Source organism: Gorilla gorilla, chromosome 15 (assembly GCF_029281585.2).
Source record: "Gorilla gorilla gorilla isolate KB3781 chromosome 15, NHGRI_mGorGor1-v2.1_pri, whole genome shotgun sequence".
Lineage (NCBI taxonomy): Eukaryota > Metazoa > Chordata > Mammalia > Primates > Hominidae > Gorilla > Gorilla gorilla.
The window spans coordinates 64017940-64033484 of NC_073239.2; the positions used below are offsets into that span (position 1 = coordinate 64017940).

At 34.3% G+C, this 15545-nt stretch overlaps 1 protein-coding gene across 2 annotated transcripts in view; it reads right to left on the reverse strand.

Moving 5' to 3' along the window:
• Nucleotides 1-15545, reverse strand: part of MDGA2 (MAM domain containing glycosylphosphatidylinositol anchor 2) — an 834858-nt gene that overhangs the window by 221343 nt on the left and 597970 nt on the right. The window lies entirely within an intron of this gene.

Consider the following 15545-nt stretch of genomic DNA (forward strand, 5'->3'; position numbering starts at 1 on the left):
GGCAGTGCTGTTTTCACAAGAGGTCAGTAGTAATGACTACCAAAAAGCTGCCAAGGGAGCATCTGTAGACTTTCTACTAAGGGCCTGAACTTTGAATGATACCACAATACTCAATATGGAAAAGCTTTCCCTCTTTTGTGACAGTGATTCTCTTATACACAGATTTTTCTTTTTTTTTTTCATCATCTTCCCCATTTCCCTCTCCTTTAAAATGACTATCCCTACATGACAAAATGTGGCATACACAGTGAAACACAATTATCAGGATAAAATATTGGTCATCCACTTTTAACATTAAGCCTAAATATGTAATGATATTGTCAAAAATGCCATGAATTTAGAGGACTTGCAGACACTAGAAGGCTGCTAACAGCATTCTGGATAGCCCCTCCTTAGTTTAACCATATTTTTGTCAGTTAGTCCAATAAAAACCAGTAAGCACTATAAAAATCTATAGAATCATGCAGAATGAACTAGAGATAAATATACTTTTAAGTCTTAAAAACTTTTCTAAGTTTTAAAACTCTTTAGCCTCAAATATTTTCATCTGCTTTCTTGTTGGCATCTCAATAGGAAGATACAAATAGATATCAAAAACAATGTTGTGTCTTTCTTTTTCATTTAAGATACATTTGAAGGGCTCCTCCTCAAGACTAGCCACTAGGTTGGGTTCTGACTACAGGACATGAACAAAATAGACATAACCATGGCCCTCATGTACTGCAGGCTGCATATTCATAGATTAGAGGCCAACTTATTCACACAACATTTATGATACTTATGTCTAGAAAAACCACAGACATATATAGCGATGAAATATTTTATATGCCTGAAGAAGTTTCAATCTCAGAGGACAGCCTCCCTGAATTATTGTTTAGAAAATGCACTAAGTTTTAATCTTAATGAAAACATGAGAAGACAAATACTTAAATCACATTCTCATACTGTCATTTGTTATATTTTTCCATAATAAAATGCAACTTATGAATCTTATTTACCCCTAACCGTATCTTTATCAGTAAGTTACTCTAGGGTGAAATTAGGATACATTTTGGTATTCTGTTACCTAGAATCATATATTCATATTTTCACAGGCACTGACCTATGACTTTACATTGTATTTGGGAAGGGAAATGTGATGAAATGTCCATATCTGGCTGCCATATTTGGTATATAATAATTGTGCTCATACAATGCCAATGTAATTGAAGTTTTACAGTACAAAGCAAATCATATGAGTATAAAATATATTTTCTGTTAAAAACAGATGTAAAATTTAATATGTCAAGAGCATTTACTATTATTAGCACCATAACAGTTAAATGAGAGTTTCCCTTCATTTGCTAAGAATTTTCTTTATCCTGTTTTTAAAGAGAAATTTTAAGATTATAATTTTGAAAGTTTTATTATTGCATATATTAATTTATTAATAACCATATGATTAATATCAGGGTTCATATGGGATATATTTTAGAATAGTTTTCATTACAAAGATATATGTTGGTTGCATATGTAAACACACACAAAACTGAGATGTTTAGGTGGTTGTCATTTATTTACCATGCAGCTATTGTTTTCCACTTCTGTGCTCTGCATAGTGACATATTAAAGTGATATTGAGAGAACTGCAATCTTACCAGCCAAATTAGATTTAAAATACTAAACAACTCAAAAAATACTGATAAAAATATGAAATCAGTATCTGTATTATGTTATAGAATATTTATTCATAAAAACAACTTTAAAACCCAAAGAAAAAATATTAGAGATTATAAACCCATAATCAATTAATACATAAGATTATATGTAATATACAATTAGACAAATTAATAAAAAGCAATATAATCAAGCATGCTTTTAAGAATGAACTCATAGCGAAAAACATTGGTGAATCTTAGTTATCAGATAATTCTATGATTTGGCCTAAGTCAATTGTACTAGTCTTCTGCATGACACAGAATCTAAAGGGAAAAAGAGAAACAAGTCTGCTAACTGAGCTCAAGTTAAGGAACATCAGAATAAGTAACAGATTATTTAATAGAGAGTCATTTCTGTTTATGTTGTCCTTCTAACAAAATAACATAACTGGTTTTGCATACAAAAAAGAAATGTTCAGATAAAAGGTGTGTGTGCATGTACTCATATATAGTAACAGAGGACAGAGAAATTTTGTTTTCTTACTTAGCTCAGAAAACTAAGAGCATAGCTCTGTAAACTAGGTCTGGGTACATTGAGAATTTGCAACCTAATTCCAGTTTTTCATGTCTACGTGGTCCAAGATGGGCAATCTAATTTTTATGGATCAAGTGCATCATTTATGAAAATAGAAGGTGATAGAGTTAGGCTCCCTTAGAGACACATTATGAGAAATAGCTTATTAACAATTGTGCCTGAGTTTTGAAAATATAAAGTGTTTGATGTAGTTAATCAACTGGGCAGCAGGTTCCTTCGTTTATAATTAAACACTCTCTTTTTCCATGAACAATTTATAGTAGCTCATGTAATGTTAATTTAAAGTCATTTCCTGCTACCAGTTAAGATTTTAAACTCTTAAAATCAATCTGTGATTAGTACTGGAGTATAACAGAGGTCCAATAGACTTATTGAGACTCTATAGAACTAAACAAATTCTATGGAAAAAGGATAGGAGAAATCCCTTTCCCCAAATGCAATTTCTCAGTCTGAATATTGAAAATCCCCTAACACCAGCCTGAGAGAACATTAGATTTGGCTTAATGTATCATAAATCGTGATAGATGAACCTTGAAAGGTACTTGTTTAGTCTGGCAGTGCATGTAAAAGATTGGCATCAAGCTGAACCTCTGTTTTGGATAATCAGTTCGGAAACATTGCAATGTAACTATAGCCTCCCGTTTTTAATATTGTGAATTGAATACAGGCTTGGCCTATATTCACTTTTTAACAGTTTACTTGCAAGGACATTCTAATTGCACTTACTGAAATCCCTCTTCTTCAGGCTATACAGATGTGCTCTGTAAATGGAGTGAAACCCAAGTATTGAAACAGAGGCTACTCACTGCAAAAACTTGGGTAGGGTTTGTTGCTCACCTTCCCTAGAAATAAGAGTCCATGCCTGTGAATGTGAATGTCAATGGTTCAATGGAAGACTCCTGTTGTGTAAAACTAGATTACATCTTGAGCATAGGCTTGAAAGAGGGAACATTGCCTTCAGAGAAGTCTAGGCTTGTGGTTTCCACAAAGAGGAGGCTGTGAGATTGTATCTTGATTGTAGTTTTAGATTTAAAATTATAACGTACATTGTTTTGTTGGTCAAATGTTCCATGAAGTATGCAATACATAGTAATTCAATAATAAACTAAAATTTATTGACAGAACAAAAAAAGACAACAATCTTATACTTTAATGTGAAAAGCATCTCTTTGGAGATAATAAATATGAGGTGTCAGCTTTTTAGCTTCTGTTAAGTATCTATTTCAGAAGAATGTAAGATACAGAGTGACCACTGATCACCATTTCAGGTTGATAAATTGCTAAAAAGACTCTCCAAATCGATTATGTTTTATAATCAGGTTGTAGGATTCTGGACAACCTAAAGAACTGACAAAACCTTGTTGAGATCTGGATATAGAAACCATTAATAGTGCAATCAGATAAATAAAAATCAATTTCCTATTTATTCGCTGCTGAAGAGAATAAAAATATCTATGTGTGAAAGATGAAGTATTTTCCTGACCCACTGAATGCCAATTAAATAAGCAGTTGGAAATAGGTTACATCAGCAAAGCAACTTAAAAGATAGTAAACGATAGTATGTATAATCTGTCCTACTATAACTAGGAACCTATCTTTCTCCTCAATAGGGCTGTGAACACCTGGGGTTGGAGTGGGTACACCTTACTCTTCTTCATTGCCCCCAAATCCTGAATATGGTGCATTGTTATAGTTGGTACTCAATACTCTTTATTGAATTTAATTATAATTGACATTTCAAAGCATTAACTTTACAGATGCCAATTGTTTCCATTCAGTATGATAAGTTCCTGTTAATTTTGATTTTGTTTTGCAGTCTTGTGTTCTAAGATGCATATGGGGAAATAGAATAGGAAAAAGAACAGATTTGATGTCCTCAAGGATTCAGTGATTTTGTTGTGGGAACAGAATAACACTTGAACAAACAGCATCAACATGGGAATATATGTGAGGAAGAGAATTCTGTACACAACACAAGAAACCTCATTCTAGCACATCCACTGACTAGTTAGCTATGTGTATGGGACATCAGCTATCAGACAACTCTCTTTGTAAAGGATGATTTCATCCAAAAGGGCTTGTTTATATGCTTCAGATAATAATCATTTCTGAGCAAATATGGATAATTACTCAACTGATAATCAGTCGATAATCTGAAGAAAGATGGAAGGAAAAAAACCTGACATCCACGCACATTTACATTGTCTGAAATAGTATTTGCCAAAACCTGTTTCAGAAAAAGGTTAATGAGGTTACATTAAAACAAAGTGTAGGCCAGGTGCAGTGGCTCATGCCTGCACTTTGGGAGGCTGAGACGGGCAGAGAACCTGAGGTCAGGAGTTCAAAACCAGTCTGTCCAACACAGTGAAACCTCGTCTCTACTAAAAATACAAAAAATTAGCTAGGCGTGGTGGCAGGCGCCTGTAATCCCAGCTACTTGGGAGGCTGAGGCAGGAGAATCTCTTGAACCCGGGAGCCGGAGGTTGCAGTGAGCCGAGATCAGGCCACTGCACTCCAGCCTGGACAACAAGAGCAAAACTCCACCACAAACAAAGAAACAAACAAACAACCAAAGTGTAACAAATAAAGTTTGAAAATTGACTATATGAAAAAAAGTTTGCATTTCTCCCAAACTTTTCAGAGCTTTGAACATGCTAACATGCAAATTGTCACATTACTGGAGAGGCTGATTGCATCTACCAAGGGGGAATATCTCTGAGTACTAGCATCCCAGAGAATAAAGTTTGGGAAACAATGACCTAAGAAAATCTACCAGTCGAAGAGAATCATTGAAAAGACTGTAAAATTAGATTCCATTCTTAATACTGTAGGCATTTCCCTTATGAGCATCACGAAATAATCAACAAGGTGTGACTTTCTAGTGAAAATAATATTTATTATTTAAAAAGCTAAAGGGCTTGGGAATGATCTTAATTTTTTAAGTTAATAAGTAATGGTACATTGAAGTTATAAAAATATATTTCAGATTCATCTAATAAACTCACCTACACTAAGAGCCGCGTGACTCTTTCTTTCCAACCAACAATTTAGAAAACAAAATTAACTTACCAGTTTGTTCCCGTCTCTGAAATGTACATTTTGCAATATGCAAACAGCATTAAAGAGGAGTTAAATGCATCAGCTTTTGTACAACTCTAAGCACTGATATGAACAAGACTTAATCTTTCTCATTTGCTTGAAGAAATAATAATTTGAGTTAATTTATTTATATCTTATGTTATTATAAAAAGTATATGCAGTGTTAGTCTTAAAAGTATTAAAGATTCTGGAAAATGGATATGAGCAGGGAGGTCTTTTAAATTTTTTTCTCTGATACGCTATTAAGTATTCTTATACTCACTTCTCTGTATCTAACAACTCCAATTGCCAATCTAGTCTGAATGGAAATTCATTAATAATGCAAGAACAAAAATACGTTACACCCTTCCTGAAAGTGGTTTAACATAGCACCCCTGATAATCTAAGTGTAGAGTCAGACGATGAAATGAAGTTGGGGTTCTATTTAATTGTAAAGTACCAAGGCTCTATTTATTTTGTGAATTTACTCAAAGCTAATTAGTACAGTTAATCATTTGAATTGTTTAAGCATAGTATGGTTGAATTATAAATGTCTTTTGAATATCCTTTCTCAATAGAACATCAGCAGGTAAGCATTTTGGGTAAGAATTAGAGAAAGAAAGGACGTTTTAGGCAGGCACAAAGTACGCTTTTTGGGGTAAATTCTTCTTAAGAAGGGGGAAAAAGTGAACTAAAATAATAATATAATTATTATCATTATTATTTTGCCATTCCTACCATTTTAGTCCTATTTTAAGTAAGAAAAAAAAATATATATATATATTGCTGATAAATTACCAAAATGTCTTTATCGGTGTCATAAATAAAAACATTTACATGTGGCTACCATGTAAATGGTATTTGAATTAGCATGATACCTTAGCACCAGTTATTTGAATAGAAGATTATTACTTTGCTGGCCCTATAATGTTAAAAATTAGTGGGTATTTTGAGCTCACCTTTTCTATCAAATTTAATAATACTTTTTCACTATGAGAAATGAGAATGTGTTCAGGTATATCATACTTTTTATTAGTTGCTAAAGACCTAGGACTAGAAACAGCTATCAGATGAGTGGCAGTTTAGAAAGGTTGGTACAAAATATAATTCATTTGAAATCCTTTTGAAAATAGTGCATCCTTAATATTTATGAAATTGATCATGTAGTTGTGAAAATTAGATGAGATAATGAGACTAACTTAATCTAAAATCTTTCGTTACCTTTCTTGAGCTTTTTTGTTTTCTGTCTCGTAAGCGGTGCCCCTTCCCTTTCCAAAGTGATTCTGCCCCCTCTGCCAACCTCTCTCACGGTATCCTGAGGTCCTACATCCAGTTGGCCACTTCTTTTGAAATATCAGTATTTCCTCTTCCATACTGTATTCTCTCAGACTGAAACTTGTTTAGGTCACTTCTAAACTTAAAACACTTCTCTTAACCCCAATAATCCCTCAAACCATTTGTGGCATATTGCTTGATAAAATGGTGAAATACCAGTTGCACTCACTCACTAGGATACTTTATGTGCTGGGTTTCACTGATGCTACTCTGGCAGTGGGGGCTCAAAGATTAGCAATGATCTCCTAATCAATTAATCCAATATTTTCTAGTTCCCATTCATGTTTGTATTATTTACACTTTCCATTTCGTGTCACTTTACATTATTGGCTCTTCTTTCTTGAACATCTCTTTTATACTGGCCTCTACAACTGGTACGATATAACGTTTAAGAAAATAAATTCATGGACTGTTCTCATTCACATCACAATTGTCATGACAGTCTCCCTGGTTCATTTGAGTTCTATCATTTGAACAGTTCATTTGAGTTCTATCTATCACTTGAACAGTTCTAACATTCGAAAATAAATTAGTGGACTGTTCTCATTCACATCACAATTGTCATGACATTGTCCCAGTTCTATCATTCAAACAGCAGTGGTAAAGTCAGGTTTGTTGAGAAAGGTAGGATTTTTCTAAATCATTTTGCCGTAATTGGAAGCCATGGAGTTTTCCCTTGATGTTCTCCTTCCTTTTGCTGCCCATGTTAGAACATGAGATAGTTGTCTGTTTGTTTTGTTTCTTGAGATGTAGAATATTGCAACCAGATCCATGCATATTTCAATTTAAAAGAAAAATGTGTTAAAATCATTTAAATATATGTTTTCATTTTAACACTACAGACCAAATAAAATAACTTAGATATATTGAATGACTAAATGAGAAATATCTTTAATTACTAAGAATTTATGTAAATTATCTTAATTGCCTTATCTGGTAAGAAGATGAAGAGTGAATACTATTGACCTGGCCCATCTAACCATTCCCCCTATTAACTAAACTTTAGATAGATTTATTTCTTTTTCTTTTTTTGGGTGGGGTGGGGTTATCCATCCCTTCAAGAATTTATCCTTTGTGTTACAATCCAATTATACGCTTTGTTATTTTTAAATGTACAATTAAATAATCATAATTGACTATAGTCACCCTGTTGTGCTATCAAATACTAGGTCATATTCGTCCTTTATAACTATTTTTTATACCAACTAACCATGCCCACCTTCCTCCCCCAATCCCACCCCTGTTCCGGTAATCATCCTTCTATTCTGTTACATAGATTTATTTTTTACTATAGGCCCCTGGTCCTCATTTTCATACAGCATTTACATGAGAAAACTTGAAAATTTAGAGAAATTGTAAATTCTTCCTCTGCTCCACCGAGTTGTAAATAATCTGAAACTCAAAAATGTCTTTCTCAAGTATCTGGGAGCCATCCCTTTGAAATATAATAGTCATCTTTGAAGTTCCTGAGACATTGCCCCTATCTCCCATTCTCTGTAGAGGGTAAGAGCCTAGAGCCTAACTCTGAAATGTGAAAAGAGACAAACAGCAAAGACAGATGTTTTAATCACATTGACCAACCTCTCCCATAAAGTCTTCCAGTACTTTTTTTTAATTATTTTATTTATTTATTTATTTTTACATAGTCTCGTTCTGTCACCCAGGCTGGAGTGCAGTGGTGTTATCTTGGCTCACTGCAACCTCTGCCTCCTGGGTTCAAGCAATTCTCCCACCTCAGCTTCCCGAGTAGCTGAGACTACAGGCATGTGCCATCAAGCCTAGCTATATTTTTGTATTTTTTGGTAGAGACTGGGTTTCACCATATTGGCCAGGCTGGTCTCAAACTCCTGACCTCAAGTGATCCGCCTGCCTCGGCCTTCCGAAGTGCTGGGATTACAGGTGTGAACCACCGCACCCAGCCTATTCCAGTACTTCCTATTAGTTCACCCAGCATTTAAAAATCCTCCTGCTTTTATTTCATCTAAGTTGAGTTAAATCTCTCTCCCCACATGGGAATGGTTTTAAATATTCCTTGCCATTTTTAACAAGCATCCAATGTAATTTTTCTTTCACAACATTAAATTTAGTCATGTGCATTATTAAAATAGATGAAAATAGGATCAGTCTAGGAAATTCGTTGCTACAAAATTTCAAATGTCAAATAAATACTTATGGTTACAACACACACACACCGCAGTATGTTGCTCAAAGATGGAATGTCATGTAAGTATGAGAGTATTTGAGAGTTAAAGAGGTTAATTTAATCCCTTTATAAAGCTATCTTCTCCAATGTGGTAAGCTCTGTTTAATCTTTAATGCCCTGCAGGTATAGAGTTTCTGATAATAAACCACAAAACAAAGATCTGGATGTGTTGGTTAATTAAAAGATGGCAGGGTGCTGAGGTGTGAAGAGACTCAAAACTAAATAAATTTAATATGCTATAATATGTTATATGTATTATAAATAGAAATGTATAATCTTTCTTTTTTGAAAAAGTATACCCTACCTTTCCTTAGGTGTGTTTAAAGCATATTTTTAAAATACATACTATAGTGTCTGTGGGTTTTTTTTTCTCTTTTTAATGAGAAAATTCTATCAAACAAGCAAATAAGTCAAAATGCTGGTGGTATAGACATACTTTTCCATCCTGTACAATTGTTTGTTGAGCCATTTAATTGGCTTTACTCTTTATAGGAAGAAAGGCAAAGAGGGAAATACTAATTTCACAATTCACAGTATCTGGGACATAAAAATACTCCAATTCCTCAAATAAACAACAAACAAAAATTACTATTCCTGTTTCAGAGATCTGAATCAAATGTATTTTCTGCACCTGCATAAAGGAGACATGAAACAAGCAGCATTTTTACCCACTTCTTTATAGTGATCATAACAATAAAATTCACAATCCTAGTTGTCAATCTATACCTCAAGGTGAGCTAACTACTGTAACTTTACACAGGAACCAAAGGAGTCTGTCACCATCGTATAGGTGTTCAGGCTCAATTTAAGGAACAATTCAAAGACATTGTCTGGGTAAATATTAAACAAGAGTGAATACAAGTTTATATTCTATGAAAATGACCCAGGAAGGTTGTTGGTTGTTGTTGTTTGGGGGGGGGGGGGTTGCAGGTATTATATGTTGCAGGTACATGAAAATGTATTCATTAATAGTTAACTGATAAGAAATAAGAGTCACACGTTCTAAGAAAGGAGAAAAGCCAAACTAGGACCTAGACTCTGTAGTGAGGTAGATGGAAGAATACATGTGGATAGAGACATTATAGAAAGCTTATATTGTACCTATACACAGTGAAAATACAATTTTTTAAGTGCAAAATCTGTGAGCACCTCAAGAAAATATTTTGCGTTCAATTGTTTGCATTTCTTAGAGACTTGTTGGATATAAGTCAGTCTAATGTTAAGACACATCTAAGAGAAACAATGACTATTATGTTGGAGGAGTTGATCTAAATTTATTCTTAAGGAAAATGAGTTGATGATAAGACCAGTAATTCACTGAAGTTATTTCTACTTTTTGAAAGTGAAACTATGATAGTGATAGTTTAAAGTATTGGTTCTCCAAGTATGAACCCTAGTCCAGTATCAGCAGCATCACCTGAGAATTTGTTAGAAAGGCAAGTTATTGGATGACACCCCGGGCCCAATCTTCAGTTTTTGGTATAGAGTCCAGCCATCTGCATTTTAACAACCCCTCTGAGTGATTCTGATATACTCTCAGGTTTGAGAGCCTCTGTTATTGAAAAAGTTTATGCTGCCATCCTTCAGAAATACAGGGCTCGAACAGAGAAGGCAGGTCATCAGCTCACCCAGAAGGATTATTGAGATATTAAGGCACAAACTAAAAAGTGCCATAGCATATCTTTTTACTTTGCAGGATCTTCAAAAGCCCGTTAATCCTAATTATAACATTTGAAAAGTTATTTAAACGTAACTCCCATAAGTATCAATAACAAAAGAGTCTAACCTGATCTCACATAGATTAACATGGAACTACTTCCTTTCCACATGGCCAAAGCTTGAGAAAAGTTTCACAAAAACACTTATTATTTCCAGATTTCTTCAGAAGATGATAAAAATGTTGAGGGCTCAATATTAAGCACCTTAAAGTCAACCTTCTTTACCTACGAATTTCTAACACTGAGTATTAAGAATGTAACCAACTATCATGAGGGAATATCTAAATACCTGATATGGTCATAATTTAAGGGTAAGCGATTAATAGCCTATTAAGTTTTTGGTGAGTGGCAATGGTTTCTGGGAGAGTCAATATAGAAAACAGTGAAGAGCAAGTATTCTGAGGTCAGACTGCCTGGTTCTAATATGATTTCATCATTTATTGGCAGTGTAATGTTGTACGGTTAGCTCTATAGAGCCTCAATCTCCCAAATCTGTAAAATGGTAGTAATTATGAAGCATACAATTGATCCATGAAGCTCTGAGTATGCTAGTTCCAACACAGAATATACAAACACTAGATGTAAGCTGCTTTTTATTCCATATTTCTGAGCACTCACAACATGTCTATCACTATTCTTTCTGCCAAAGGTGCACAGATGAAGAGCCTAGCGATGGGGAAAAGTATAGAAATCAAAAATTTGATAAAGACAAAGACTGACAGTATTTTATTATAAGACAACTCATTATTGTGAAAGGGTAAGAGAAGACTTCATGTATTTGGTGGTGCCTGAGAATTCGGGGATAAAAGGAAGGCAGACAGTTAAAGATGCTGAAAGGTCATTCCAGAGAGTGGCAGCTTCATGGGTGCTGGAATAGGAATTCGTACTGTGCCAACTTTTGGTTTTAGCTTAGCTTTCAATCACTCTAGACAATCCTCTCACGTTCCTTCAAAATGTGTTTCTCTATAATTTCAAACATTCGCTTTCATTTCCCACCTGTCTCTGAGGATGCCGGGTTGATCTTTCTAAAGCTGACCTCTTAAATTGTGCTCCTGAACTCAGCTCCAGCTTTGCATTGAATATCACTCACACATCATCAATTTTCTCTTAAAATTTTTCCTCACAGTAAAGTCTTTCCCATGTATTTATGAACATGATCATAATTAAATTATTAACATGATCATAATTAAATAATTATTAATTAATTAATCATTAATTAAAACAAAGCAACAACAACTATATAATACAGAAAGTCTTTCCTCAACTTCTTTATCTTCTGAAGCTATTTCTTATTTACTCTCTTTTTATTTTTCACTCTCAAGATAGTAATATATAAATCACTCACTTTTAACCTCTCAATAGTTTTGATTCTCACGAGTAACGGAACTTTTTTTTTTTTTTTTTTGAGGTGGAGTCTCGCTCTGTCACCTAGGCTGGGGTGCAGTGCAGTGGCGCGATCTCGGCTCACTGCAAGCTCCGACTTCACGCCATTCTCCTGCCTCAGCCTCCCAAGTAGCTGGGACTATACAGGCGCCCGCCACTACGCCCGGCTAATTTTTTCTATTTTTAGTTGAGACGGGGTTTCACCGTGTTAGCCAGGATGGTCTCGATCTCCTGACCTCGTGATCCGCCCGCTTCGCCCTCCCAGAGTGCTGGGATTACAGGCGTGAGCCACCGCGCCCAGCCCAGAACTTTTAACAATTGCCAGGGAGAATATGTTCTGAGGAGCAGCAGCTCAGTCCAAACTCCTGCTGCATTTGCTGTATACAACCTATTCTGACCTTTTGTTTATGGCTCCCAGACCAATTATACTTCCATTTCCTTTGTCCTGAATCTGGGCACCTCTTGTCTCCTCTCCGTCTACACTATCACTTCTTCACAGCTTGCTTTTACATCCATAGTCTCTATCTCAGCACAGGTGCCACTTTAGTAAAACCCTCTGTTCTCAACTCTCTGAGATACAGTTGCTTATTTCCCATTGTCTGCTCGATTTTTATGTGATGCAGCACTTCAATCAATGTTCCTCAATTAAATTTCTTGTATCACTACTTTAAGGTATGTCTGATCTTTTTTTTCCTTCTCACTCTTTCATTTATGACACATTCTCCACATAATCAAACCTTTCCCCGCATTTCCTTTACTCTTTTCAGTCTCCCAGAATGTGCCCTTACTGTTGGATTCGCCTTGTATGACATCTTGTCCATGCTCTCTGTCCACATTGGATCCAGTCACTGAAGCCCAGATCTAATGTCATCTTTTTTGTAATGCTTTCCCCAATTCATGTAATGAGTCTAAAGAATTGCCACTATTCTTTGTCTATAAGAAAACTCTCTTCCAGATATTTTGTATTCTCTGGACTCTCAAGCTTCCTGAAAACAGAGGTACTTCATATTGCTGTCTTCCTGAGCACCCTCACTTCCACAAAGTAAGTTGTCACGGCACTTAGGTTGGTGACATGGAAGACACAACACATGTAAAGCTTTTCATCCAGAGGGGACATATCTGAAGCTATTACCAAGTAGTCATCACATTGATTGTTGTCACCTAATCATTAACCTGAACAAATTTGTTCCATTTTGTCAATTATCAGACATCTGACAAAATTTGAATAATGGGCTATCAATGAAATCGTATTTTGTCAAGATAAAATTTCCATATTTTAATAACTATACTGTGGTTATACAGGAAATGCTCACTGAAGTGTTTTGTGTAAAGGGGCACTATATCACCAAGCTACTCTCAAAGGACTCATAAAACATTTATACACATTTATATAAAGAATGACAAAGTTAATAGAAAAACTCAACTAACAGCAAAGCTGGGTAAAGGCTATATATGAGAGTTCTTTGTACTATTCTTGATATTTAAAAAATTTTTTCTTAAGAAGTTGAGAAATTAATATTAAAAAGTCAGCTGGTTTATTGTTGTTATTTATATCCACAGATACAAAATCTGTACCCTCCAGTGATAACAGTGGACTACGCATTTTTACATTTCTAGATTATCCTCCTCCTATTAAACTATTCTCCTCGAATTAAGCTAAACATTTATGACCCTTTGAAAACTATCACCAATATAAAAATTAGTATCGAATACTCACAAAAAACCCAAAGAATAACTAACAAATAAAACTAGTGAAGAAAACTGACTTTTACTCAATAAAATATTTGTCAAGCAAATAAATTAATCCTTCTTACACAAATGGGTACGATTAGTGATGGTGCCTGATAAATACTATATGCTTTTTGTAAACTACTACTCAAAATCTCATAGAAACTTGTACAATATTTTTTAAGTTTAATTATAACAGATGAACTGTCTTTCCAAAAAACATGCAGACGAAAAAAAACTTAATACTCTTTAACATTAACTTTCTAGATATTTTGAAAAAAACAAAAATATAAAATGTGGAGCCATCCAATATATACCATATGTAATATTTTTCATTAATATTCATAATTTCTTGCAGTTAAAACTCAAAATGACACATTTTTCTTAACATATGACTCTCTGAAAGCTCAGTTAGGCCAAATGAAGATGTATAAATGGGGCTGCTGAAAGTACAATGCCATGTTCCATCACATTTTATCAGGTTACGATGTATTTCAATATATGTGTATGAGTGTGTGTTATGTATGTGTGTGTGTGTGTGTGTGTGTATTACCCAACCAATAAGCATTATTTTTTAAAAACATCTTTAATTACTCTGACTCTCCTTTTTCACTTCCTATTTTATCTACATATTTGAAATCGTACTATATGAACCATGCACCTTTATTTGGAAGTCCACATGAAACTTGGGAACAAACCAATGAGAATCTTATAAAGCTATTATTCAGAAGATTAAATCAGAATTAATTTTCTTGAATCCACCCCCTTGACTTAGGCAATGGTGCAATACATTAGCTTCATATGTTTTATTTCATCATTATTATTCATGGAAACAAAATAGAGTCATAATTGAAATTTATGTGACCTGGAAAATATTTCCTTATGTGAAAATCCTGCACATTTCTACTCACCCATTTTTTTAATAAGATAGTCATTTCTCATTTAATAGGGCTTTGCAGCAAAGTTAAAACTTGTCTGGCTGGCAACTCATCATGAACTTAAAACAAGTTTTTTTTTAGTATCATTGAAAACATCACTCTAAGACCACAACTTTAAACATTAAGCATTTTCAGGCACCAGCGTCATGAATTTACACTACTGAACAGCACAGTTAGGCGCTGGATTCCTTTTGATTATGACAGAAACACTATCTTTTCCCCTTTCACTAAATGGCTACAGGCAGGCATGCATTTTTTACTTTGTGTCAGTTGCTTTTGGTTTTGGTCATTTTCTTTGCTTGTAACTATCAGCTCTTATTCCTTACAATCACCATAGGGTTAGTGTGAAAGCTTTATTCCTTTCCTAATTTGCTATGCTGCCTCTTTTGTGAAAGACGTACATGAACTTTATCATATGCAGTTGTTCTCTCCCTTTTCATAGTCATATTACTGTTATTTTTTGTTTTCTTTTGTTGTTTTCCTGTTCTTAGTTGTGTTCTTCTGGGCTCAGCATGATCGCTGTATATGTGTGATGTTATTTTGCATTTTCTACATAATGGGACTTAACCTAAGTAGAAGCTGAAACTAATTTACTTATATCTAGCCATGTTCTAAGAACATTTTACCAGGTGTTCATATTTATTGTTAACATAGTGCATCTGCAGAAAAAAAAAGAAGCTATGATAATATCCAGTTAGGAAAATAAGATAAAGCCAGAACTGACATTGATGAAAAAAAAAGTGCAATAAATTCTATATATTTTACAATGGTAAGTCATATATTACACAGTAAACATTACAGCAACCAAAATAATAAGGAAAACATGGTCAATTATAAAACGGAAAGTTCTTGCAGATTAAAAAAAAAGTTGTACAAGAGAAGTACAACTTCTCTTTTATGGTTCTCAGAAAAATGGTATAAGATAGAGTG